The 26,911-nt window shown below is 35.0% G+C and overlaps 1 long non-coding RNA gene across 3 annotated transcripts in view; it reads right to left on the bottom strand.

The window, feature by feature from the left end:
* LOC136024795 (uncharacterized) overlaps positions 1–21,201 on the bottom strand; it is a 62,723-nt gene extending 41,522 nt beyond the window's left edge. The window contains exons 1-3 of one of the 3 annotated variants that reach the window (XR_010616918.1): positions 21,184–21,201; positions 11,922–12,042; positions 5,769–5,915 (exon numbers count right to left, since the gene is read on the bottom strand). This is a non-coding gene — a long non-coding RNA (uncharacterized LOC136024795). Of the gene's footprint in view, positions 1–5,768; positions 5,916–11,921; positions 12,043–13,947; positions 14,087–21,183 lie in introns of those variants that run through there. The other 2 variants (XR_010616916.1, XR_010616917.1) reach the window with 2 other exon arrangements.
* Positions 21,202–26,911: the final 5,710 nt, after the last annotated feature.

Here is a 26,911-nt window from a genome sequence, read left to right as displayed (position 1 = left end):
ACTGTTGAATATCTTATACAGTCTGGCACTGATGTTAATGTAAAAAATGAGGATGGCGCAAGTCCACTTCATTTATCATGTTCTTCTGTATCTATTTCAATTTCACAGACTTGTGAATGTCTTCTCAAATATGGAGCCTATGTTAACTCTAAGGACAAGTATGTCATGACAGTGCTTCATTATGCTAGTTCGAGTGGAGATAAAGGGTGTGTTAAAACTCTTCTGGAGCATGGATCTGACATAGATATTACAGATAGAAATGACCGTACAGCTTTTGATGTAGCTGTTGATGATACTGCTGTTTATTTTGCAAGCCATGTATTAAAACTGAGAGTGGCAAATTTATATGTAAGTGAAAGAAACATAAGGCTCTCAGACAAGACTCAGACAAGTTATCCTACAAATGAGCTCAAGGATTCTAATTGGGTATTTTCTCAAAAGTTTTGTTACAAATTTTCAAGTGGAGAAGCTAGCGGCAAAGAAGCAGTGATATTAAAACTAGAAGAATAAACCATTAAATTTTTAATTTTATTAAAATTAAAAAAATTAATATTATTATTTTTTCCATACTTCTGAGCAGATACATTTCTGAGAAATATGCTTGAAATAATAACTAATGTTGAAACCTTTCAATAAATAAAGATATAACAATGAATTCTGTATTTGATATGAATTACTAAATAGCTTATGTTTAGGTTTCACGAACATCAATTTTTCTTTTTTTTCCTGAGTGAAGCACACGACTTTATTTTGTCTTACTTTTTGAAAAAATCCTAGACTTTTTGTCTAAATTTTTAAATTTTTTGCTCCAAAAATGCAAATAGAACCGAAATTTTACCCAAGACTTCCCAAAAAATATTCGTTCTTTATCAGAATTTGTCTTGGAAAACACATACAAAAATCGCTTGTCAAGTATTAAGATTATCACCATGCTGTAGCTATATGCACCAGTTACATAGCATGAATTTTGAGAATCATAGGCTACTCAAGATGATAATATATTTTTTGGTGGGTAAAAATATCCTATGACCACACTGTCTATACATGACGATTGACAAAAATATTAGAAAAAACATAAACTAAGAAAAAAAATTAACTTAGAAAATGAGGGAAATTTCAGCATTGTCTCTATACAAAAATCAACCCAGTGATTCACCTTTTCAAAGTACACTTAAAACAGCCCAATATATTTTTTCGTCGCCCAATATATTTTTTCTTAAAGGGTAAAAATTTGCGTCACAATCTACCAGGGATGTATCCAGAATTTTTATTTTTTTTTCGGGGGGGGGGGGGGGGTACAAAAGGTTTTTTTCGGGGTGGGGAGGGGTACAAAAATGCATCAAAATTGGTTTACACTCATTTTGTTAAGTTTTACGAGTCAGACAACCTTTTTTTTGGGGGGGGGGGGTCAAATACCCTAACCACCCTGGATACAGCCCTGCAATCCACCATATCTAACGAAATCGTTAATAAAACAACACAAAAAAGTTCAAAATTCAATTTAATAATTTTATTTTGACGTTTAGCATTCCAACACAGTGAAACACAAACCTAAGCTGAATCCTCGCATAAAGTCTTCGGTTTTAATTTTTAGAAAACATCAATTGGGCTTTTTTTCTTCTGTGTATGTGGAAAAATGACCCAAGTGGTTGTCTTTCCCATTTTGCACTTAAAAATATTGAATTATCATTGCACTAGAGATCTTTCGTCTTTGCGTAATAATTTGTGTCTTATTCCACAATGTGTAAAAACATTACTGATAAAGTAACATTGAAATGTAATGAAAACTTTCGAAATTCCAATTGGTGGCTTGAATTTGTGTTCCAACAGATCATAAATTTTAGCCAAAACTCAGCACTAAACCTTTGGTTTTAATGTTCGGAAAACATCTATTGTTTTCTTTTTACCTTTGTATGTGCAAAAATAAACCGTGATTCCTTTTCCAATTTTCCCTCAAAACAAAGAATATTGGCTGCCCACAATATCTACAGAAGTTCAAAATTTGATTTGATGATTTTATTTTTAGGTTTAGCGTTCCAACATAACAGAACGTAAGTGTCAGCCAAAATCTCGAAACGTCAAATTTCATTAAGATCCGATCACTTCTTCATAAGTTAAAAATAACCAATTTTTTCTATTTTTCAGAATTAACCCCCCCCCCCCCAACTGCCGCAAAGAGAGCGGATCCGTTCCAGCTATATCAACCACGTATCTAGGACTTGTGCTTATTTTTCCCACCAAGTTTCATCCCGACCCCTCCACTCTAAGCGTTTTCCGAGATTTTAGGTCCCCCCCCCCAACTCCCTCAATGTCACCAGGTCCGGTTAGGATTTAAAAAAAAAGCGGCCTGAGCCACGATATCCTTCCAAACATCAAATTTGCGTTGTCGGCTTCGCCGACTAAAGTGTTGCGACAGCAACACTTTGGTTTTGTTTCTTCGCTATCGATCAGTAATCACATGATCAAAGGCTATTCCTCAGCATTGAAAAAACAACATCGAAACAGTATCGAAAGAAGGGACTAAATTGACTTTGCAGACAGTTGAACTTTATCCTTTTCAATCGTAGACATCATGACGGATGAAAACTTAAAACAATATCTTATATAATCTGGTTGGTATTATAAAGCTATCCGTAACTTTTCAGGATTAAAATACCATAGGTGAAACTAATTATTACGAAACTAACTCACTATTTTACCTTATCGTTTGTGCCCGTTGCGTAAACACTTAATTCTGTGACATTTAAAGAGATCGAATACAATGTGCACCAATTTACACAAATTTCTACCCCAAAATGAACAGATTCTTACTTGCAAGTCCCTCCACTCCTTCTCCCTCTAAAGGGCCCTGAAATTCACCTACATGACAGGTCTATACCTATTGAAATTTTGACCAAACAGCATTTTATCTTAATTTTCAGTTACCAGTTGCTGTTTCTCTTCCTTTAGTTCTCAAAATGCAATTCTTGTTATTTGAATAGAATTCTGAGCCATAACAATGTTTTTTTGTTTTTTTTCAAAATTTAATAAATGTATTTGCATATCTTTAAAACCTTACAAATTAGGATTGAGCAAAGTTCTGAAGCTGAAAACAATTTTGTTACACTTTGTTTAAGCATAAGATCTATTTTGCAAGGTTTCACGTTTATAACACACATATTTTCAAAGGTCATCAAAGGTCAAGACCCTCTAGAGGGAGAAGGAGTGGAGGTAGGTACTTCAAAATACCTTCCCGGGACATACTTTGGCCTGTAGAACTATCCCTGAAAGTTTCATTTTCCTAACCTAACCCCTTAACGAGATAGCAAGAAGTCAATAAACTAGAATTGTGTTGCAAGAGTAACACTTTGGTTTTGTCCCACTTTTTTTTCTATGCCGCCGATCTCAGCTTATTCCTGGAAACTGGTAAGGGTCTAACCTGTGCGGTTTTAACGGAAAGTGTGGACCTCAGGCCGGATTGATGAATATGACATTATATTTTTGGACAGCTCCTATGGTGCCAGAGCCTATGGTGTGCGAAGTGAAGTTATATAGCCTATGTCCGAGAGGAGTATCTGAAGTGTGCTGCCAAGCTTTCGCTTCATCAAACCACGTTTCTGCTTTCGAGTGGAAAGCTCCATTCTAGAAGGCAATAGGATTGCGGTAGAGAAATGGTATCAGATCTGCCTAATAAACTTTAAAAGTTCTCTCATTGCTAAAGAAATTGGAGCTTATGTGATGACGTTAGAAAGTTGGCCTACAGCAAAAAAAAATCCACTTTTGAAGTAAGACATAGAATTTTTTTTCAAAGGAAATCGATAGCTCTTGATGAGCTGATCAAAGTATATGACATCCATTTTTTGGTACAAAATTTCTTCATGAGGTATACCAGTTTGAAAGTTTCAAGGGGTTGACAACTTCAGTAGTAAGGTATACACTGAAACGAAATCAATTCGAAACAAATTGTGAGACATTTAGAGGGCTTGTAAGCAACAGTCGGCTGTTAGGTAATAACCTTTGGCAATGAGGTTTTAGCAACTTTTGCTAGTTGGTGTATCTATTATTTGTTTCCAGTGTATTTGATGGTAAAACCAATTGGTTCCAGTGGCAAGACATGTAGGGGACTTGTAATTAATAATCTATTGTTAGGCTGCAGTCAACTTCAGCGATGAGGGGTTCCAACTATAAAAATGAATGGATACGCCAACTAGCAAAAGTTGCAAACCACTCATCGCTGAAGATGATTGTAGCCCAACAGCCTGCTTATTACTTACAAGTCCCCTACATGTCTTACCACTGGCACCAAATGGGTTTAACCATCAAATACACCAAAAACAAAGAGTAGGTACACCAACTAGCAAAAGTGGCAAACCCCTTATTGCCAAAGATGATTATGAGCTAACAGCCGTTTCTCACCCAAAGTGAACCGATTCTTACTTATAAGTCCCTTAATAGACATCAAGTTCCCCGGAAACAAATAATTGGGTGCATCAACTAGCATAGTTGCAAACCCCTCATCGCTGAAGTTGACCGTAGCCTTTAATGACTCTGGTTAAAATTTTTAATAAGTTTTCTGTATATATTCACAGAACTGATTTCCACTATCTTGAAAATATTTTCCCTATTGTTTCTACTTTTTATTTGTTTGTAATGTGTAAACTTCCGTCTGAAAAGTCTGACGGGTCACTTAAATCAATTTCTCGGGATGTAATTTGGGAGAATATAGATAATATAGAAATAAGTGATATCATTAATGGGTTAAATATGCCAAAATACTTAAGGAAATACTTAATTTACGTGTAGGAAATGACATATGTTCCACAACCGGAGATTCTTTTAGGTATAGTTGTACTGGCAGCTGATGGCTAACTGTTGTTACTTTAGTTAGACCAGCAGCTGATGGCTTGGTTGTACCTGATGTTATTTGCTTTACTATATTTGCAGCTGTTGGCTTAGTTGTTTCGGTTGTATTTGTTGTCTTATTTGTAATGTTGCTATATTGTGATATTTTTTTTTTAATGTAATTTGTAAGGTTGCTGTATTGTGTTATTTTTAATGTTGCTGTAACACTGCTTAGTTGCAGTATTTGTAGTCTCAGTCGTATCACTTGTTTTCTTATTTGTATATGTTATGTGGAATTAAAAGTTAAGTGTAACTAGCTGGGACCAGGCGGCTTCGCCGCCTGGCCCAATCTAGCGGCACGCGGCAGGCTTCTATATATGGATTCTCATATGTATATACAACGGATATGCGCTAATTTTTAACTGCGTAAAAAATGTGTACGCCGTAAAAAGTTACGGCGTAATATAAAGTTGCACTACCCCCCGAATCTAAGGCATCTACAGTGGCACCCTCGACAACTAGTAGTTGACAAATTTCTAAAGTGGCAACCCGAACAGCAGTGTGTAAGACAGTTTCGCGGTTAAAGGGTATATCCGAATACACTAAATGCTTTGCATTTAGGTTGGCTCCATTCTCTAATAGATACCTAGTTACAACTACCTTATTAAAACTAACAGCGTAATATAAGGCTGTGGCATTTATAGTGGCACCCTTGGCAACTAGTAGTCGACAAATATCTAAACAGCCATTCATAGCAGCAGCCTGTAACATTGTTTCGCTTAAATATCTGGGTTTTGCATTTGGATTTGCACCTTTCATTAATAGATACTGAGTCACATCTAATCCATGTGAAATTACAGCGTAATATAAGGCTATTCTTTCCCACCTATCTAAGGCATCTATACTTTCACCCTTTGAAACTAGTTGGTGACAAATCTTCAAATCACCTTTCATAGCAGCATCATTTATACCTTTTTCCAAAAAAGACTGTTTCCAACTTCTGTGGCAGTTTTTTCAGTGTTGCAAACAGCGTCATAAAAAATTCGATCGTCCATTCAATGGTATATTCAGCAAACCTGTTCCAGTTCCATCCCCTAGTTTGAAAAGTAACATTAGGAAGTTTTCTTGAACCCAGCTAGTAATTAATTCAGTGATTTTAACTCTTCTGTCAAAATACTGGATTGAGTCCCTAATTTTAATCAGTATAGCCATGGGAAGATGTTTTTCTTCTTCTATTTTAATTTTCTTTGCTTCTTTGGTTTTGAGATGCTTTGTTTTTCTACTTCATATTTTCTGCATTTTTCAGCAACATTTTCCATTTCTGCAACTTTTTTTTTCTCAACAATATTTTTTTTTCTGTCGTATTTTCCTTTTTAGAATAATTTTTGTTTTCAGTACCATTTGCTTTTTCAACGGCATTTTTTTCTCTGTAGCATTTTCTTTTTCTGAAGCATTTTTTTCGCTATTCTTTTCATTAGTCTCTGATTTAGTCTTTTGAATTTTTTGTGAGTCCAGTATTTTCTTTTCGATTGTAAATATTCGTTCACTGCACCTTATAGATCCATCCCTGAAAGTTTCATTTTCCTAACCTGACCCCTTTCCAAGATAGCCAAAAGTCACTAAACTAGAATTTTACCTAAGTTCCGTTTGGATACTAAGCATCCTAGCTCTTGATTTTAGAGAACAGGGGATGCAAGGTGAAGCAAAAACAGGTAAGTTTAAAGAATTTACAAATATAGTTGAAATTTTCATAGAGGAGCAGTCTGAACAACGCCAGTTCTCACTCCAATTAGCTGCATCAATTTTAGCACCCTTTTTCTCTCCTGAATGGAAGAAGCAATTGCAGCTTAAACATTTCACTGTGCTCAAAAAGACTCTCAACATACATTCGGGGCAAACTAGTCTTTGTTTAACCATCTTTTATAAGAGGTTAAAGGTCCGAAAGATAAACTTTGTTCACCGGGTAACAACCAAGATGCTCAGGGGCTGGATGCTAAATTAAGACTGGAAGATTATGCTAGATAATTACTGATACGTCTGTATCAGTAATCTGTATGCACATAATATGCTTTGATTTAGTTCAACGTTTTCCTTCAACATTTACTCAGATGCTTATTTCAATATCCTCAGCCCTAGTAGTAACTACTACAGAATTATAGTAGCAGTAGCGCGCAAAAGTTGCCTTTTGCGTTTAGGGTTGCCATTTAGTTCAACATTCCCCTCAATATTCCTTGAAAAACTCATGTTAATGCCCTTTGTATTTTGGGAAAGTAGTAGTCAAATATGCATACCTTTTTCCAATAACATAAACTATATGTAAAAAATGAACAAATGGCATAAAATACTACCCTTGCCCTGAGGCATCTGGGGGGGGGGAGATGGTTGACATTGCCAAACGCGTAATTACTGAACCTTTCAACAATGCTGAAGAAAAGATGTCTCAAAACTTTGTTTTTGTGAAATGATGGGCATGTTTGTTGTTGTTTTTTTTTTGGGGGGGGGCTGCTTGCCCCCCTCCCCGATTTCAAATCACTTTTGACTCTTAAAAAGGGCACTATAACTTTCAATTTAAAATCAAATTCCCATCTGAAATTTATACAACATCTCACTCCATAAAAACTTTTTTATGTCCCAAGCATATTACTTAGAACCCTTTCCCCAGGGTTCTGGGGGTTATTTCAACCCTAAAGGCATTGTTATATGTTCTTTGAACTATTTTGTTTTCAAATGGATGTCTCAAAATTTAAATCAGACGTGTTTCAGGAAAAAAGGGATAGTTAGAGGGGAATAGAATAAAATATGATTTACTGGCTAAAATAGCACACAAGCTAGCATAAGCACGTCACAACAATTACAATGATAAAATAAATGTTACGGGATAAAAATAGTTACAAAGTTATATCATTTATTAAAATGCGAAACAAAATAGGGAACGAAAGAGTTTTTGTACATCATTGTCAACATTTGGGGACACAAGTCAAGTTGAGTATTTGGAGCTCTACGAGCATTAAGTCTTGTATTGGGAAGGATTGGGGGTTTTCTATGATGGGGGGAAGAAGACGCCAATGATAGTCAGAACTAAGGCACTTGTGCCAAAAGTTCATGGTAAGGAAGTGACGTCGTGATTCCAATGTAGTGAGTTCAAGTCTAGCCAAACCTTCATCATAAGTAGTATAGGACTTCCCAAGTATAATTTTTATAGCTCTTTTTTGAATGCTTTCAATTTTAGAACATTGGGATTTGGTCAACCTAGGGTGCCAGACAGGGCAAGCATATTCAAGACAAGGTCTTATATAAGAACAATAAATTATTTTAAGGTTTTGGATTGATATGGAGAACCGTTTAAGAAGGGAGAAAGATCTAAAGAGAAAACCACCTGTTTTAAATAAGTGAAAAGAGTGAGATTTCCATTTAAGGTCATTGTCCTTAAATGGAAATCTCACTCTTGGTGAGATTTTCAAGTGATGGAATTGCATCTCCATCACTTCTGCCTCTTAAAGAAGAACTAGAACTTCCAATTTTCAAACAAATGAGTCACTTCTAAAATTTATACAGCCATCCCTTCCATAAAAACCTTAAATACCCCCAAGCTATAACTTACAACCCTTGTCCCTAGGCTTTGGCTGTCGGTAACAAGGCCAAAAGCCTTGGGTTATATGACCTTTGGACTATTTTGAGAAAAATGGCTATCTCAAAATTTATATTGTTTGCATTTCAGAAAAACATTATGTGTATCTGTTTAGCTGTACTTTGATCACTTTGACTCTTAAAAAGGGCATTAAAACTTTGGTTTATCTTTCCAATGAGACCCCTCTGAAGCATATACTACCACCCTTTCTACAAAAACTTTATATGCACCCAGGGCATAGCTTGCAACCCTTGTCCTAAGGGCTGTGGAGTGGTTGTCGTCCTCGAGACACAATTTCCAGACCCTTCAACTACGCTCAACAAAATTGATATTTCAAAATTGTGAGTGGATGTGTTTTGAGAAATGAGGAGTGTTGAGGGGGGCAAGAGGACTGGCTACTCTCAAATCACTTTTGACTCTTAAAAAGGGCATTATAACTTCCAATTTCAAATCAAGTGATCATCAGCTGAACTTTATACAACCAGTCATTTCATAAGAACCCTATATGATCCCAGGGCATAACTTACAACCCTTGCCCCAGGGACCTGGGAGCTTATGCCAACACTAAACGCATTCTTGTATGTTCTTTGGACACTTTTGAAAAAGAGAGTATGCTACTGAAGTAGGTACTATTCAAGTGATAGGGAAGAAAAGTAACTATTTAACAAACACCCTTCTTGGTGAATCTAACAACATTATGCAATACATTATAAAGAATAAGAAACATTAAACAGTCATAAATATAAGTGCCGGTGCTTGGCTTTTACTAAAATTGTCAGCAATGACTAACTGCAGATATCAGTAGTATAGCGTAAACAAGCTTCCAGGTGGGTGAAGGTGATGTCATATACACTCAGCTTTTTCAGCTGGTTCACCAATAATGCTGGTTCACCAATTTCAGCTGTTTCACTTTTTCAGCTGGTTCACGAATAATGGTACAGTACATATACCCCTCCACTCCCACAAGCCCCCAAACCCATAACAGGATGCTCAATCTCATAACTGAACCAAGCTCTATTCTAATAGTCTCAGTTATTGGGCTATTGTTTCACTATTAATTTGAATGTATTTTGGCTCTGTAAGATTTAACTTCTTATGCTAAACTTTTAATATGCATAATTTATTGAAATACTACTTAATATTTTTCATGAAATTGATTTTTTTGTGGGTTCACGAATTTATATTAATAAATAGCATTGATATCAGCAAACCACATAAAGCCAAAATAAAAATCATAGGCAGCACAATAGTGCTATATAAGTAAAGATACAATCTTCTAGTTCTGCATGATAAAACTAACAACAATAGAAAAAAGGAATAGGTTGGTATTACTTATACGTGCACACAAATTTCTAAATTGTGAGAAAAATTTACATATTTTAAAAAATTCATTTTATTCTATTTTCAGCAGACATTTAGTGCAGCATGCTCATGCAGAGATTAGTCTCCCACAAGTAGCATTGGTGTTGCACAAAATGATACTGATTTCAATCATAATTCTTAGCACAATTATGTCTTTTTAGACTTGGTTAAAAGAAAAAATAGAGGCAGTTCAGTATTTATGGGTTAGTATGTGAACCCAAATAACAAGGAGTTGGACGTTATCATTCCTTCTTAGACATTTCAATTATTAACAAGAGAATTGGGAGATATATTTGATTTTCAATTAAATACTTGAAATGAAAGTTAAAAGAATTAAATAGTTCCTGGATCAGATCCCCCTCTACCAAGTTACATGACCAAACTACAAACCAATTTGACCTATTTAGTTATAGTTTGAATATCATTATAAATGGCACTAAGTCTTTTTTTTTTTCATTCAGAAAATTATATTCACTGTTTATCTACCTTCTTATTCTTCAACAATACCATTTCTATCCAATTTGCAGATTTAGAGACTTTTTTTAATTTCCATTTTTAATTTCCACTCTTTAAAGCTTTAAAACAAGAGAATATAATCTAGGACTTATAGATTTTAGGATGTAAAAGCACCTTAAATATCAGGAAAAAATTAACCTGAGCAAATAAGGCGAAACAGGAAGAATAGAACACTTTTCAATTTAGTGATTAACTAGGCTTACCTTTTCAGTTGATGATAAGGTTTCAAAGGCTGTATATTCAGTAAAATATTAATGTGGAACATATTAAGAAGCATAATAGATCCATATTTTACTTGTTTTATCTGTTCAAAGTAAAGAGCAAATTTTACAATAAAAAAAAGCAACAGTTTTAAAGCTATATGGTAAATTATAGTTTTTTCCCAGATTGTTGGGGGGCAACTCCCACCTCGCCCCCCACCTCAGCAACACCACTGCCCCAAGGGCATAACTTACAACCCTTTCCCCAGGCTTTGAAGGTTTTTACAACCCCAAAAGCCTTGTTATATAATCTTTGGACTATTTTGAATAAAAGTCTTTCAACTTTTAACTGGAAGCATTTTGGGAAGTGAAGTTTGGGTGTGGGTTAGGGGGACGTACCCTCTGATCACTGATACTCTTAAAAAGGGCACTAGAACTTCTGATTACCAGTCCAATGAGCCACCTGTGAAGTTTATACAATCACCATTTCTATAAAAACCTCTTACATACCAAATCATAACTTACAACACAAGCCCTGAGGGCTGTGCAGGGGGGGGGGGCTCATCCTCAAAAACAATTTCCTGAACTTTCAACTATACTGAACAAAATGGCTATCTCAAAATTTTAGTTGGATATGTTGGGAGAAATGATGAGCGCGAGGTGGGGGGGTCAGGTTGCCCTCCAATCACGTTTGACTTTTGAAAAGGGCACTAGCCCTTTCAATTTTCAATTGAATGAGCCCTTTTTGAAGTTTTGATGACATCTCCTTCTAAAGAAAGTATCCTTGTCTAAAAAAAGGAATACTAAAAATAATAAATAAATAATACATTGTACCAACAGTGTTCTTTACTTAGGTGGCACTAATGTGCTACCTATGGAAATCATGCTGACTCAATGGTACTTCCAAGATGCTGGGCACACAGCTAAAAGTATCAAGAAAGAAATGAAGTAAACACAGAAGCTTTATGATCTGACAGGTAATGCTGCACAAAATTTCTTATGTAGACCAGACCTAAAGCATAACCCCGCATTAAGATTGATCCTGCATACAAAAATACGATGAAAATACAGGTGCATGATTCAAATGGGAACAGTTCAATGAAGAAGGCCTGGTCTTGGCAGTCTCGATAAAAAGTTCATGAATTTACCTCTTAATAAGACTTTACACTGTGAAGTTTTTGCAATAAAATTATAGAAAATACGTTTCTATAATTCGAATCTGTGCCACTGATGCAGGGAGGCCTCCTTAAAATGACAATGCATTAAAAAATAGTCCACAAGCCAGGCAAAAAAATATCCGTTTTTTTCTCAATTACTAACAGATAATAATACTAATTATAACTATTAAATAAAAAAACAAATATTATTAATTTAATTTGGTTCAAATGTGATACCTCAATAACCCTAGACTCTGGTAGCTTGTAAGGTTTCCATTGTCCCTTTTTGTCTTTCCAGCACCACTGAACAGATTGGGAAGACTCGGCGCCGTCTGGGACTTTTTGGGAGAGGTTCTACCTAAAATAAAGTAGAAAACTGAGCAATCAGAATAGTGAAACAAAACAGGGGAAAATCACATCTAAACGAATAAATTTTAAAAAGCACGTTTGTTTTCAATAAAAATAAGGAGGCAAGTTTTTCAGCACTTCTACAAAAGCTTCTAATTCTAATTAAATGGCCTTTAAGTTTTCTTAAAGAAAATTTGGAAAGAATTGGGACCAAAGGTCAAAATTTAATGTAAAGAATGAGGCACCGAGAAGGGGCTAACCATTCATATACGAAATTTGGGTTTGTTGTAAGTTTTAGCGTTGCTCCTTATTTTCAGTTCAAAAAGCGTGTTTTTTAGTTGTTTTTTTTTATCTGAGCTTGAAACCTCTGCATTAGTGTTCTCTGATACAGTGAATCTGATGGTGTGATTTTAAATACGAGTGTAAGATTTATTAAGTCTTACGGAATGTTTTTCCCTTATTTGATAATCAGGCTAATTTTCTCAGGCCTGTGCCGTTTGAAGGTTAATATTAAACATAATAAGTATTATTTATTTTAAATTTGTATAAAAAATTAAGTCTTTTGTTGTAACTACTGTTAATTTTCTGTTTTGAGCAACTGGGCCGAGTCGCTCCGTAATTACAGTTAGTTAAATTAAAACAAAATTATTTTTTTGAAAGTAAGGAGCAACATTAAACCTCAAAATGAACGAAAATTATTATCTATATGAATGTTTGCTCCCTCCTCAATACCTTACTCTTTTTGCTAAAGTTTGTCCCAATTTTTGAAGTACGGCAACTGAAACAGGGGGGCCGTTTAATTAGAATAGGAAATTTTTTTTACTATTAACAACTTTAGCGTTAAGATCAAGGTATTGACAGGGGCCAATCCTTCATATGCGGAATAAATATGCCAAAATTAATATACATTTTTCATTACTTTTTCATGTACAGTACCCAAAATTCAAAGCTGCATTAGTTGAAAAATATTTATAAATTAAATAGAAGAACAAGTTTTTCAAACTGAAAGTAAGGAGCGATATTGTTACTTAAAACGAATAGAAATTATTCCGTATATAAAATAGGTTTTCCCTCTAAAGCCTCATTCTTTATGCTAAAGTTTGACTCTGTGACCCAACTCTACTTTTTAAAACAATGAAAACAGACTTTAGCATAAGGGGTGACGTGTTGAGGAAGGGGCAACCTCTTTTATGTACGGAATTGTTTCTGTTCTTTTCAAGTTTTAATATCGCTCCTTACTTTCAGTTAAAAAAAACTTGTTTTTTATTTAGTGACAGAAAGGAAATATGGTGTTTATCCTTATTTAAAGATCAACTAGCACGCAACTAGCCTCCTTCCAGTGTCCCTTTTTCTTCTGAAGACATCCGAATGAAATTCTGAGATGGGTGTTAGATTCACGCTAAAAAAAAAAAACTTTAAAAAAACATCAAATGTAAAATTAATATTTAATCGTCTCGATTTCTGGGCAATACTGTTATTATGGAAGTAAAGAGAAATGTTTGGCGCTAAAATGAGCAGAGCTTATTCTTTATAGGAGGGAGACTCCCCTTTCCATCCCCAACTCCACCTCGCGATCGCAGAAACTTCAGAGGGTGCTCACTACATCAGAATTTCAGAGCTCTAATCCTTTTCAAAGAAGTCGAAAGTGATTGAAGACCAACCACCTGCGATGGGGGAAGGGTCTGTTGAGGGGGATACTCAGTTTATTACCACGAACTATGAAAACAAATTTTGAACTAGCTAAAAAGCAACTAATAATAATTGGTAAAATAATATAACAGTTTCGTAACAACAACAGCAGAAAAGTAACTAAAACATAAACAGCTGTGCTGAAGTGGAATCCCCCCCCCCCAAAAAAAGGCTATATTACCTGGTATTTGTAACTTAGGATGTACACCATAAAATTTTTACTTACTGCTGCATCTAAAAATCAGTTAATCAATTCACGCTTTGTTTACACTGAACGGGGTCAATGACATACACGTGACCAATGTTGTTATTCTCGCAATTAATCTTGCCGTTTTCAGTGACACGTGGCCAGACAAGTATTTGTTGCTATCTTTTAGGGGTTCCTCGATTAGTAAAAATCCCATTGGACAAGTAAACAAACGCACCCAATGTGTAAGAAGCAGGGCTGCCAAATTTTTTTTAAGGAGTGTGTCATATTTATTCCAAAAATGTGCTTTTTGTGTCATCTCAAATTCCATAATGTGTCACAAAATGTGTCATATTTTTTGCTGCAAGTGGTATCATATTTCATTGTCAAGTCTTTATTTAGGGTTTTGAATATATAATATTTTCCAAATCAGTTCAAAAAGGAGTAAACTTAACCTTAAACTATTATTTTGAGATCGAGACGTTTTTATGACGTTATGGAAGTAATAGGAACATTCGATTAGATTGATGTTAAACACTGTGAAATTGTCTCTGGGTGGCCAAAGAGGCAAGTTTACATTTATAAAAGTTTTAGGGACAATCAATTCCGACGGTAAATTAAAGACTTTTCGCATGACGTCGTAATCGCAATCGGCTAAGCTTTAGTTGACATTCGTAAAAATGAAGCATAACGCCTGAACACGCTTCTTTTTGTTTTAACATGCTTTGTGCCTACTTTTCTTCTCTTGTACAGTATGTCACTTTGACTCGGTAATCGGAACTTAGTTCCCAGAAAAAACAGTTCCAACTATCTGTCTATCAACTTGTCCGTGGTTCATTGTGCCCTAATTGAATCTTAGCTTGAACCAACAATACTACTAAGCCGTCTTCCTGTCTTAATGGTTACAATCGTACTTCTAACGGACCTAGAGGCTGAGGAAAAATGTAAGCCAAAATCAATCGCATATTTGTACTACAAATTACAGATGAATATCAGATATATAAGCACTGAACAACTTGGTAACCTCTCACACACAAACCCCTCTCCCCAGAACTTCAAGTATATTCGACCCTGGCTATATCTAGGGCTCATTGGTCTCTTCTTCTTTCTCCTTGTACCAGGCCATAAAATTCTTCCGCATATCGGAAGGAATTTCCCAGTCGTGCACGGTTCCTGAGGTACGAGATACCAGCTACTTTTCATGCATCGGGGAGTCTATCGTGTCAAAAAGTAGACTGTTCCTGAGTTTCGTTTTTATATTTGATAGAACTGAAAATTAACGTTCTGCAGCTGCACTGGAATGCGGAAAAGCACACAGATTTAGCATGAACAGGGACAGCTCTTAGAACTGTGGCTTGCCCTGAACATCTTTCGTATTCAATAACGTCTTCCAAAAGATCGAAGGACACATTTCAGTTCCATGGTTCTGATAATCTCATCCCTGTGCTCACTCATCAACATCCATTGAGTCTCTATTACATTCCTTAACCTTTCCACTTCACCTTCATGTTTCCCAAGTAAGCTGCTGAACCGACCAGTCAGTCCCACTAGAGTGTCAACTTTCCCGCTCAAAGTAGTCACTGGGTTTAAACAAGCCAGAGCTTTTAAAGTGGGATCAGAATGATCAATTAATTTCCTTATTTGTTTGATAACTTCCACAAGGAAGTTCAGGCAGTTCAACCTAAACTGTTTGAGATCATTCGAGGGTATCACAACCTTGTATTTTTAGCACGTGTATTTTGGTGTTTGGATCAAAAGAAATCTCGGAGATTTCCTTGAAACAGCCTGAGATCATGGGTATGACAAAAGCATCATCATTCTCTAAGATGTCAGTTTTGACAAGACTTCATGATAGACTTCACGGTTGCCCTTGAGCTGGAAAGGATTTTGTGAATGCGAGTGTCACTACTCTGGAACTCCAAATTCAAGCAATTGATCTTGTTGACCTTTTTCATCATTTTTAAGTGAAACAAGGTAAGGTTAGAATGAAGAAATCTTGTTTGAAAATAGAAGTACGTTCAGATAGAAATTTTGAAGCTATGTTTATTTACTCAATATAAAAGCCATTCAACTAGCTTCAATCTAGTATTTTTGTCATATTTGTTGGTGCCTTTTTAATACAGATAGATTATTCGGTAGGAAACCCTTCTCTGGAAATTTGTAATCTTGTCTGAGGTGGGATACCCCTTCTGTACTCTTAAAAATGTGAGTTGCTGCTTATGCATACAGCTTCGGTAAACTGCACGCTGTTTACTTTTTACTATTAAGTACGTACTAGTTTGCTACATCACATACTCAATCAAGCAGCCAATTAAGTTCAGATATTCAACGTGCATTTTGATTTGATATTTCCATCTATGGCTATTTTCTTCTCGTGGTTTAAATTTTAAATATGGTGATGGTATCTGTCCTGTGTTCCGCAATGTTTGTGTACCACTGCCACCGTTAGGTAGTGCTATTCCCCTCCGTTTATTTGTAGCTTTTCTAGGGTAGAAAACTGAAATTTTACTTTTCTTTTATTACCATTTAAAAAACAAGACTTGGATAACAAAATTGTGTCATTTTTTCTTTGAAAAATGTATCATTTTCGTCGATTGTGTCATTTTTATCGAAAAATGTGTCATTTGCGTCGATTGTGTCATCATTTCGACCGAATGTGTCATTGTGTCACGTAACATCAAATTGTGTCATTTTGACAGAAAATGTGTCAATTTGGCAGCCTAGGTAAGAGGACGCTTCATTGGGTGCGTTTGTTTACTTGTCCGATGGGATTTTTACTAATCGAGGTTTAACCCCTAAAAGATAGCAACAAATACTTGTCTGGCCACGTGTCACTTAAAACGGCAAGATTAATTGCGAGAATAGTAACATCGGTCACGTGTAAAATAGCCTATATTATTGCTTTAATGCTATTTGAAGTTCTGAGAAGGAAGAGGCTGGGACTTCGGGCCTGTTTCTAATTTTACAGGCAAATACACCTGCAGCAATTATTTCAGAGCTGGGTAGCATAATACAATTTGTATGGCCAGAAGTTTAATTTTAAGATTTCAAATTGTGGTTGTCACTTGTCTTTTTTAGTAATTCCATTCAAGACGCTTTGGATATTTTTGATTGTGATAAATTGTCTTAATACTCTGAAAAGGGAAAACTATTTCAATTGCATAGGATAGGAAAATTTCAGTAGGCTAATCAATTCAAAGTCCTAAATTAGCATGGGAAGTGTTTTTTTTTTCACTAAAAAATCACCACGTCCTTTAACTCCAATTATATAGCCCTAATTTTGGCCCCCTTGAGCCAGTATCCAGTTCCTGATTGTCATTTGCACTAAATTTCACTTGTTTTGTTACCTAGCCTATATATGTTTGCACCAGTTTTACCATGGGTAAAACTGGTACAAACAGTATTACTGGCTTTCATATAAAGTGAATATACCATTTGATGCCTTTGTTAATGCTGTTTACAAATATAATAATTGCTTCTACTGCAAATTCAGATTTAAGCACTTTTTGACCTCTTAAAAATGACCTATATATGGTGTCATTACAAATCTGTAATAGTTTAGAAACAAATTTGGGCTATATATTTGCACATCAGGGGGGTGGAAAGTATAGTATATATTAAATACGCAAACTAACCATTGCTGGATTTTTTTTTATGTATTTGTGCTGTTGCACTGGTGATTTCTCTTCTCATTAAAATTTGATGTACACAAACACATTAAAAAACAAAAAAAAAACAGCAATGGTTAGTTTACACAGATAATATATGCTATGCCTTACCCCCACCGCCCTGATGTGCAAATATATACTGGTAGCTCAAATTTGTTTCTAAACTATTACAGATTTGTAATGACCCCATATATAGGTCATTTATAAGAGGTCAAAAAGTGCTTAAATCTGAATTTGCAGTAGAAGCAATTATTATATTTGTAAAGAGCACAAAAAAAGCCTTCAAGTGGTATATTCACTTCATATGAAAGACAGTAATACTGTTTGTACCAGTTTTACCCTCATTTCTTGTCAATATTACTAAAGGGTCATAGTTAAGCACTAGATAAGTCATTGTTAAATAACATGTGATTATGTATATATAGCTTTTTGCTACATATTCTTCTCTGGTTATATAATGCTTGACGTGGTATAAGCCAAGAGAAGGACCTGTAGAACTATAGAAGAAAACTTGTTAAAAAAAAGATGATTCTTTGTAATTTACCTAATAATTATAGCTAACACATTGTTCATGCAGCCCTGCTCTACTTTAGCCCCAACCCTCCTAATATGGAAATCTGTAACTGAAATTACATATTTTCTATTGATTCTGCCAATCTATCCCTCAACCCTAGTACCTGTTAATTGAGGCAACTGTGGCAAAACAAGAACTGGAAAAACAAGTAAAAGGTGGCAGAAAACATTGGAAATATATAATTTGGGCTATATATTTGCAAATTAGGCATGTTTGGGGTGAATTTGTTGTTGTTCATATTTTGATTTACAAATAAAGTGAATATACCACTTGATGCCTTTTTGTATGTTCTTTACAAATATAATAATTGCTTATTTTGCTAGTTCAAGTTGAAGCACTTTTTGACCTTACTTAACCTAACAAATTTTGGCAGTGAAAAACATACATTATTTTGTCAAAAATGACCAAAAACACGTACCTTAATTGAAAATTTGGCATCAAAGAAGAAGAAATACAGCATAATATTGTAAAATTTATTAATCCAACTTAATTGTGGAAAATCAGTGCTCATAGATTATACAACATGAAAAAAATGGATTAATAATGAAACAGTAAGTTTGCGACCACGGTTTTAAGCTTTTTTATCCCCAAAAACTATTTGAGTATACTTTTGTCATTTTCAAGAGCTCAAAAACTTGCACTTGAGGCACTTATTATGTTTGTAAAAAACATAAAAAAGGTATCAAGGAGTATGTTCACTTCATTTGTAAATCAAAAATATGAACAACAAAAATTTACCAATTATTAGTATAGCTGCAAAATTTTCCCCTGGGTATCTAGGCTCAGTGGAAGGTCACTTATACCTGATCATGTCCCTACTGTTTTTACTTGGTTGAAAAAAATCCAAAGAAAGTTCCTATTGAAAAGCAAAGAGACCAAAAGTGAGATTGAATTTGTCATAGCTTGGAGGTTTGCCCCTTCAGTCTGTTTAAAGAAAATAGATTCATAATTGAAGCTCTGTTCATTTCAATCTTAGGGATGATCTACATTTGTTACACTTCATTAAATGGTTGTAAAGGGATACTTTTATTTATTTGTCTTGTTTTTTTTCTATATAATTTTTTTAATCTTTAAATTGATAAACATTTCTTACAAATTAATTAGTCATACCATAGTTCCACTTGCAAGTTTTGACCTACTTCGTAACCCTGGTCTAAAAATTGCACATAAATTTATTGAAGCTAGGAAACAGAACTCCTTTCTGTTTAATATTGAAAAAAAAAGAAAATGGATGGACATAACTAGGTTTTAATACACTAAAGTCCTAGGGCCATGGAAATTAAAACAAAACAACGAAGATTAACTTTAAAATTCTGGACATGACATAAATATAACGTTCACAAAGAAAAACCATTCACAAAATTTTACTTTAGAGCTCAGTTCCAACCTGAGCAATTGCCCTAAATTTTTAACCCTTGCAAAACATTCACCAGCCACCTCTTATGACCTACACTCTTGTCTGTACATCAACAATTCATTGAAAAGGAAGGACCACCTTACTGGCATTTCTTCCTTTGTACTTATATTTAATGGGTTTAAAAGAAAGCTTCTATGGCTAAGTCAGAAGCCCAGTAAAGGACCTTTAGCCAGGAAGTGCAATAGGAAGCTAGGGGCCAGTCATCCTATGCTTTTGCATGCCCTTCCTGCTTACTGAACCCAGATTTCTCAAGGTAACCTGTTAAGTTTGGGCCAATTCTGGCTGAACTTATCAGTCCCAAACCAAATAAACTGCTAATGCCAGGAATTAAACTTGTGCCCTTTGGATAAAGGATTCTCAACCTAGAGTGCCAGCCACTTAAGAAGGAACACAAATGTCACCAGGGAACAAAAAATGATTTGGAAAAAGAAAATATTGAAAAAAAAACAACTCGTCATAGTTGCTCCCATTTTTCATTGCTGTCCCACAAACAATATGTATTTTATTAAGACAAATAAATTTTTAAACAGGTATCAACAAAACTCCATCAAAGATTGTATTTACTTAAGGTACAATCAGCAATATAAATGCTTAGTTTTGTGATATTCTAGTCTTGAAATAAACAAAAAAAGAGAAATTATATGTTCTATTTGTTTTCCACAAGCCCATTTGGGAAAAATCATTTGTGACAACAATATACCCATGGTTGGCTCAGAATCTCTCTAAAATGCTTTAAACAGAAGGAATTTTAAAAACAATTATACTCATCAGCAAGAAGAATATTAACATAACTCTCTAAACTTGGCACTTTTTAAGACAATTTTTGCAAAGCAAATACAAAACTTTAATGGTGTCCTATGTCATCTAAAAAAAACCCATTAAAATATGTCAGATGAATTTTGATGTAAGATGCCTCAAATACTTTTAGTTAATCTGTGAAATGAAGGGCCAGGTATTCCTTTACATTTTATACAACACGTAAAAAGAAAAACAGTTCAAATTTTTTCACAAAAGGAGAGGCTTGATGTAAAAAAATAAATGTATTTTTAACAGAAAGCAACTGACATTAATGAAATCAAATAAAACAAAAATTCATGGAGAATAAATAATATAAGCCATATATTTAACCTATAATGAGGTGGCATTAAAGATTATTTCTAAAATTAGAACAAAACAGTGTTATGGCTTAAACTTCTGCTCAATCAACAGGAGTTGTCTAAGGCCAGAGAAAAAGAAACTAATAACCAAAAAATAAGCCACCCAAAAATTTCAGGACCCTCTAGAGGGAAAAGAAGTAAAAGTAGGTACTTCAAAATACCTTCCTGGGACATACTTTAGCCTGTAGACACATCCCTGAAAGTTTCATTATCCTGACCTAAGCCCTTTCTGAGATAAGAAGAAGTCAATTAACTAGAATTTTACCAAATATATATATATATATATATATATATATATATATATATATATATATATATATATATATATATATATATATATATATATATATAAATACTAGCTGTTGAGGTGGCGCTTCGTGCCACCTCCCCCCCCGCGCGCGTAAGTCGTTACGCGCCATATTAGTTACGCGCCATTGTAGTTGTGTCCCTGTGTCCCACCTGTGAATATAGATAGATTTATATATGTGTTTCAAACTACGTAAAAATTGCGAATATACAACATTTTTGAATTTCCCACTACTGGGAGCTTTCCGTTTGCCAGCAATTGATCTGAAAATGTTTGACCAGAGTCATCGTTTTGCAATCGGACACGTATATTTGTAGTTAATTTTAATATTTTTACGTGTGCCCATAAATTGGAATTTTTCAGGCAAGCATTCATTTCGCCTGCAGGAGTTAAACTACGTAAAAATTGCGAATATACAACATTCTTGGCTTTCCCATTGTCTGTGCATATACAAAGCCGTATGTACTAATGATGACGTCATATGCAAACGCTCTTTTTACAAACAAACAAACATGCATACACACAACTCGTTTTTATATAGATAGATAGATAGATGGATACAATACAAATTAACTGCGTAAAACTTGCGAATATACAACGTTCTTCGCTGTCCAATTGTCGCTGCATGTAAATAGATTGTCAGGTTTACCGACCCTCGAACATACAACGTACAATTGTCCATGGGAAAAAGAATCAGTATTAAGATCTATACCACATTTTTCTAATGATTGACCTTGAGCTTTGTTAATGGTGATTGCAAATGCTAATCGCATTGGGAATTGCAATCTTTTAAATTGAAAAGGCAGATCCGTTGGAATCATGGGAATGCGAGGAATAAGAACAGCCTCACCCTCAAAAGGCCCAGTCAAGATTGTGGCCTCTATTAGGTTTTCCATTGTTTTTTTTACGGCAAGTCGCGTGCCCTTGCAAAGCTTTGGTGGGTTGATATTTCTTAAAAGTATTATTGGTACGCCTATTTTTAGTTGTAGCACGTGTGGTGGAAACCCTGAAAGATTTATGGAATTTAAAAATTCAGATGGATAATTAACCGCTTCATTTGGTTCTGAAACTGTGTCGACTGACTTGTAAAGGACTGCCTGGTCTCGAATCTTGGTCAAAACAATATTGTTGATTTCGTGGACGTCTATATTTTTGGGTGCGAGAATCGCTCTTTCACTTAGCCATTTATTATTTTTATAATTTTTTAGAATATTCGGAAATACTTTTTCAATCAATTCATTTTTGGACGTCACTAAATTACAGAAATCAGCAGGTAGTTGTATACGTCCTGAAATTGAGTCTATCTTATCATAGATGTCTTTTTGTTCCGACGTTAACTTGGAAATCTTATTTTGTACATACGACAATAGATCACTCGCACTGTAACTTTGCTCACGATCCAATTCTACACATGTCGAAACAGCAGCGATACGGTTAGGTGAAGGGATTCCCAAATCCTGAAGAGGTTTGTTTGCCATACGTACGCCCAAATCTTCTATAACAACTAAAGTGTAGTTATAAATTTCTGATGTAAAATCAAAAGTCATATCTGACGTCTCTAACTGTTTTCGATGGAGTATATCTTCGGACATTTTTGACTTATATTTTTCCCATAACTCTGTAGGAGCTGATGGAGAGCAAGTTGTTAATATGATGCCAAACAATGCACGAATTTGACTTGGGGTTGGCGTTTCGCACGCGTCATTGATGCAGTTATCCCAGTGTTGGTCATTCTCCAATAAATTCAGAGCTTGGTATGCACTACGGTAAATGTCATGTATAGTACCGTTTACAGTTCTCAAATACTCAAAGGATGTCGGACCGGGTACATTCACCAAAAGCAGCCGTAGAAAGAAGCATTCATGTTGATTGGGGTGAACGGTGTAGAGTCTTCCTATCGTGGTATCTTTGAAGATGGTAGGTTGGCCGTCGACTGACTACCCTGTTTTCGACGTTCAAATACTTTATTTTTAGTATTCCACGTGTAATACGAAGGCACTTCAGCATACAGCAGTTTTTTTGCAAAAGAATCATTTTTGCAAAGCGAAAAAAAGCTGTTAATTTTGTATCCGGTGGATTCAGGGCTCTTTGTTGCACGTTGGTTTCCGAGAAATAAACACGTTGACCATTCTGTAAATGTACCGCTAAGTGAACAACAGCTGGACTACGTTCATGTATCGGAAATGAAAGAATTCGCCAAACAGCTTCATTACTGCTTATGTATCTTCCAGCCTTTTATTGTACGATTTCGTCGAAATCTTTGATTTCGGGCTGCAAGCCAAAAACTGCCATGTCACTGCCTTTGTTGCCGTATTTACATATGTATTTGATTGCCTTTACGGAGTCACAGTATTCAACTTTTATGTGTGCATTAAATGTTTTTGATAATAATGGGGAATATGGAACAACCCACTGGTTATCTACTTCGATGGTGGTACCGTTGCCATTGTAGGTTCTTCAGTCATTTTACAATTAGAAATTTCTCTTTCAACGGTCTTCTTACAATTAAAAATTTGTCTTTGAACGATATTCTTAAATACCTGTGTCTTGGTCGTCATTTATATTCCCTGTGTCCCGGTCGTCATTTGTGTCCCGGTATCCCAGTCTGTAATTTCTCTTTGAGTGTCCCGGTCGTTATTTATATTCCCTCTGTCCCGGTCGTCATTTGTGTCCCGGTCTGTAATTTCTCTTTGAGAGTTTTTTCTTTTTAGTATTTTTTAGTTTTTTACATTTTTTCTTTTTTCAGTTTTCTTTTTCTTCTTTATTTTTCAGCTTTACTATGAAATATATATCGCCGAACCTTTGTTTTTTTTAACTAAAATCTGGTAGGCATTAATGACCTTATCCAAGTCAAAATCCCAAACCCAATCATCATCGCTATCATTTTCAGTTTTGATATGTTTTGACTCTCGCTGTCCAGGTGGATCTTCATCTAACAGCGCGGTTTTGCGTTCTTTAGCCTCAAGCCTGTTTCCTTGCTGTTCTTTTGATTCCTCGGCACGCTTTCTTTTCTGACTTTCTCTATCAGCAGCAAGTTTTTTGGCATAGACTCTTTGAGCTTCTTCATCGGCTTTTGCCATTGTAAGTTCATCAGTCATTTTAAACTTAAACATTAATAGATTTCTACGTGAACATATGTGTCTTAAATATCTTTAATGACGTCACCGTCATAGCAAAAATAACGACAACTAACTTCATGATGTCAGTCGACACAAAAACATGACGTCACCTGATCCACAGACAGACAACTTATTTTTATATGTATAGATATATATATAGATTAGGAGGAGCAGTTTAAGTTCTCTGATACAAACAAATGATAGGTCTATTTTAGGATCCAGGATGAAATTAATTCTAAATGTAGGTCCATGTCTAGGCTATTTCTTAGCTGTCCCATTAGTGATTTAATCATAAAATTTTAAATAGCGTAAACTATTAGAAAAGCTACTTTTCGTTATGCATTTCCAAGCTCTATTCCTAATAACACACATTTCTAACTGACAAAAAACCTTTGTTCTGTGCATCAGAGCCTAGCCTACAAGCCTTTGAAAGCTAGGCCTAGCTCTCTAGAAAACCTTCATATTTTATAAGCACAGACAAGATTATGCTACTTACAAACTCCTAAATCTGAAGTAATCTCCAATATAACTGTTTTAGTATGCTCTCTGCATATAATTTTATAAGTCTTGTCAGTATATTCCATCTGAAATTTCTGAACTGAACTTTCAAACTCAATAGACAGTTCAATTGTAAATAGAACTTGAATCCCACCCTCTTCCCAAGGGACTTGATAGGCTTCCTTAGAAATATTAATCATATTTACTCACTATAAAGATAGCTTATCTACAAAACCCATCTCAGGGGAGTCACATGCACATGGTCGTCCCATATTAAAAATATACGAGACCGACGTCACAATCCTCAAATAATATTTTTATTTGGGGGTTATAAATGCATAAATGCATACTTGAGCTTTCGGAAGTATGCAGAATTAATTTCGCATCCGTCTGGAATTTTTCGAAGAATTCTCAGTCCGGACTAGAATTTCATCTGTAATTATCGCAGGGTTATGACATCAAAAACCCCACGAAAAAATTCTACGAAATTGCAGCATTTATCTGAGGTTTTTCAGAAGAAACTAAAGAAAGATAGTGGCGATCCATATCCAAAGCATAAGGAAGACCACAGCATAAGGAAGAAAGATCTGTTTCCAGAGAGATTTCAAATTCCAGAAATGTGTAACAAAAAAACTTCCAATGTAAGTGGCTAGGAATATCTCAGTTAAAAAAATAATCATTTTTGATCAGCAGCTTTTGGATTATTATCATTAAGGATGTAGATCTTCACCTTGCTCATTGATCATAGAGCTTCAATTTTATGATAACTGCTAAATACAATGATCATTGACTTCTTGTTTTGTTATTCTTGAAGCAAAAAAATTAAGCTGTTTTAAACAATGAAAAAACATGAAATTTCTCATGCCCTGCTAAAGGTTATCTCTAAGCACTTTGATAGCTTATCAGCAGTTGTTGATAGTTGTTTAATAAAGTGATTGTTAATATTCTAGTTGTGACTTCTTATTATCTCACAGAGGGGTAAGGTTAGGAAAATGAAACTTTCAGGGGTGGGTCTACAGGCTAAAGTATATCCTGGGAAGGAATTCTAGATTACCCACCTCCACTCCTCCCTCTAGAGAGCCCTGAAATTTGCCTACATGACAGGTTTGACAGTTTTAACAGGTTTGTCAAAATTGAAATTTTGACAAAACAACATTTTATCTTAATTTTTAGTTACCATTTGCTTTTTTTCTGCCTTTAGTTCTGAAAATGCAATTCCTGTTATGAGTAGAATTCTGAGTCATATCAATGTTTTTTTCCAAAATTTAGGAAATGTATTGGCATATCTTTAAAGCCTTATAATTTGGATTGAGTAAAGTTGTGAAGCTGAAAACAATTTTGTTGTACTTCATTAAAGCAGAAGATCTATTTTGCAGTATTTCACTTTTATAACACATATTTTAAAGGTCATTACAGGTCAGGGCCCTCTAGAGAGAGAAGGAATAGAGGTAGGCACTTCAAAATACCTTCCCAGTACATACTTTAGCCTGTAGATGCATCTCTGGAAGTTTCATTTTCCTAACATAACCCCTTTTGAGATAGCAAGCAGTCAATCAACTAGAATTTTACCAAGTGATTTTCTTTCAAGTAAAATTGATCTGCCCTAAATAGGGTGATAATCCTGTCTTCAAGCAATCATCACATTCAAGCTGCAACCCATTGTCAACATCACAATGCAAATAAGCTGAAATAGCAGTATAGTTGACTAAGTATCAGTGCAGTATTAGCATTTTAACCATGGTCTAGCTCCTTTAGAATTATGTTTGAGTAACTTGATGTGAGCTACCTATTCTAATCAGGATATGGCTTTAAACTAATTTCCCAGGGATCAAAAATTTGATAGCGTTTCCTTTAACTACATATCTTTAACTATATTGTGTATCAGACACAAATTTATTTTCAAGCTTTTTTGTCTAAAGGATTTTTTTAAAACTTGGTCAAATATCAGAGACAGCACCTTGTCTATGCTTGAAATTATACTAAACAAATCTGATAAATTCTAGTAGGATCCAATTTGGTGATATTTTACTATGTACATTTATTCCATCTTTCATTTAAATTTGATACTCCTTTCACTAACTTCGGCAAATCAACAAAAAATTCTACTTTTTGTTTGTAGAACCCCCTTCTCTTTCCCTATTTGACCTAAGGTCAATGAAAAAAATTTAAAAGCCTTAGCCTTTTTGACTTAGGGTCATAGTCTCAGAATCTCAATCAAACAGATGGATGGACAAATAGATATTGCACTGTCTGTGTTATCTAT

This window comes from Artemia franciscana, chromosome 3, assembly GCF_032884065.1.
Source record: "Artemia franciscana chromosome 3, ASM3288406v1, whole genome shotgun sequence".
Classification (NCBI taxonomy): domain Eukaryota; kingdom Metazoa; phylum Arthropoda; class Branchiopoda; order Anostraca; family Artemiidae; genus Artemia; species Artemia franciscana.
The sequence above is the reverse complement of the archived record's forward strand: the minus strand, read 5'-3'. Positions and strand labels throughout refer to the sequence as shown.